The sequence below is a fragment of the Lates calcarifer genome, linkage group LG16_LG22 (genome assembly GCF_001640805.2).
Source record: "Lates calcarifer isolate ASB-BC8 linkage group LG16_LG22, TLL_Latcal_v3, whole genome shotgun sequence".
NCBI lineage: Eukaryota > Metazoa > Chordata > Actinopteri > Centropomidae > Lates > Lates calcarifer.
The window spans coordinates 3851648-3854274 of record NC_066848.1 but is presented as its reverse complement, the minus strand read 5'-3'; positions in this window follow the sequence as shown (position 1 = coordinate 3854274).

Sequence of the window (2627 nt, the reverse complement as noted above, 5' to 3'; positions counted from 1 at the left end):
GAGCGAGTGAAGACTCTGTCTGTGACGCATCGAGTATCAAACATGTGTGAGCACATGAAAGGTTTCTCATGCAGCTACCGTGGGAGCTGCAGCTGGAGAGCCATCATAGGCTTGAGCAAGGTCTCTGTCCAAATGTGTTTACAGCTAATTGCATTGTAGCAAGCCCTCTTCATATTAAGTCAATCCTGGGGACAAAAATATTCTTGCACCTCATGATCCCTAGACAATGTTGCCATTGTTGGTCCAGTTTAGGTAACAGGTTTGACTAAAACCTTTCAAGCTAAAAGGCCTGAGACACCTACGTTAGAGATGAGCTGATTTTAAGACCGTTAAAGCCAAGGCAGGCGATTATCAACACCTCTTGAGAACAGGGTTGGTTCTTGGCAGGTATATATGAGGGGGCAGTCAGAAATGTGAAGGGAGCATCATGGGTGCATATCAATCTACAGCAGCAATTTTCTGGGGGAGTATTTTACACACATGACAGTGTTTTCTCCATGGAACTGGGTTATTAGCTATGAATCCAACGCCCAACTTGGAGAATTGGATTACATTTTGTCAGGCCTCGACCCTATGACCTGTCCAGCTTGGGTGGCCCACGTGAAGACTAACTTCTGCTGGAATAACTCCCAGGGTCATCTAGATTTTAACAATTAACACCATAACACACAGTTTCTCAATTGGATGAGCCTAATTCTCCAAATTTGAACTTAACAATAAGACCACAGTGATGTGATGTGTAAAATTAAAGGTCAAACTGAATAAATGACTCAAAGCAAAGGCTTTATTTTCATACAGTATTATATTTTGATTTTGTGGTTTAGCGTTGCATTTATCAGTCACTTGTCGCCTCATAAGGATTCACTGATATGACACTGTAGGGGATTTTTCATAACTTCCACCAGTTTTCTTCAGGGTAAGCCATTTTCCTTATATGTGATATATGTCAGTGTGCAGTAGCTTATTTAAGTTCATTAAACCTAAATTCTTGTTTATTTATTTATAACTGTCTCAGTGTGGTAAATCCTCATCATGTAGAAGATCACGGATGGAGCTGGTCACAGTGATAAAGCAGGACCTGCAGTACCTCCACCTGAAGTTCCCACCCAATCAGCGTTTTTCTTCCGTAACTCGTCATCGGTGGCAATGTGTCTTTTTATTGGCCACGATCTTCAGGGAGGAGCCCAGAGAGGCGGAGAAACGAAGTCGGAAAACAGATTTAAACCAAGTCTAAATCACTGCCTCTGTTTGCCAGTAGTGTGAGAGAACGTCGTTGCCGAAGAGGTCTGGGTCAAATAAACTCTGGAACTGCTTGCTTGTCGAATACGAGTGAGACTGGATGCTGGACACTGAACACGCCTGCGACGCGAAGGTAAGGCAAACAGTTAGCGGCTAGCGTTGGCATTAGCGTTAGCAGAGAGCGTAGCAGCTAGCGTTGGCGTTAGCGTTAGCAGAGAGCGTTAGCGGCTAGCGTTGGCATTAGCGTTAGCGTTACCATTACCTTGTAAAGGATATGGTTTAACTCCATTTTCAGTCGTTTACATCGCGTTGGTAAGAGTGTGTTTGTGTTTCTGTGACTGATGCGTCCCTGATATTAGTTGCGGACCCCTAACGCGTACACATGCTAACCCAACGGGCTTTTGGCGATCTGAGTGAATCCCTGTTAGTATTTGTTTTCAATCTACCAACATTTTGCGTCTCTGTCATTTTCTGTTCCATCCTGGCCATTTTAACTCAGTTTATGGTGGTTTATCATGTCGTTGGTACCCAATTGTGGTCAGTTTATATCATTATGCGTCTTTACGTGGCTGTTTTACACCTGAGTGTTAGCATTAGCCTTAGTGGCGAGCAATTAACATTAGAGTCGGGCGTTAGCATTAGCCATATCTTTTAATAGTGTTTTTGAGGCTTTTCCCTTCTTGGCCTCGTTTTATTTGCGTAGGTTTAAGTGTGGAGGGTGGTATCTGTGTAGTAGTCAATTTGTCTGTTTACGACTCCGTCTGCAGACTTACTCTGCAAACATTTGACTGCTTTTTTGTAATTTTGTGCGACATCTTAGTCATTTTACGTTAGTTTTCGTCGGATTATCATGTTGATATGATCATTTTGTGACTATTGGTAATGGTATTGCATCGTTTTGCGTATCTAGCCTCCTGTACTACTTTTACTTATGGTCAGCTTCTTTGTGGTTGTTTGGCATCGTATTTTATGTATGGAGATTTGTGTCTATTCCAGGTAATTTAACGTGTCTTTGTGATCATTTTGTGCTTCAGTGTGGCAGTTAAGCATCTCATTGTGATCATTTTGCGACTCTGTTTCTTTTGCCTCTTTGTCATCCATTGATTCCCTGCTGTGTATATTATTGATTAGAAATTTGTTTGTGGTGATTTGAGAATTTATTGAGCTCAGTTTTGTGCTACATACAAGCTTGAAAACAAACTAGATTTTAACTCTGTGCTACTCCAAAAGTATTCACGGTCAACAACGCATGACTGGCTTATGTTTTGCTAGCGAGGTGTCACAACAAAATGCTCACACAGGGTTGGAATGGCATGTTTTCTGATGTGTACATCAATCAGGAGATCTGCTGTTGTAGCTATGGTAGCACAATCACAATGCTGGGCTGG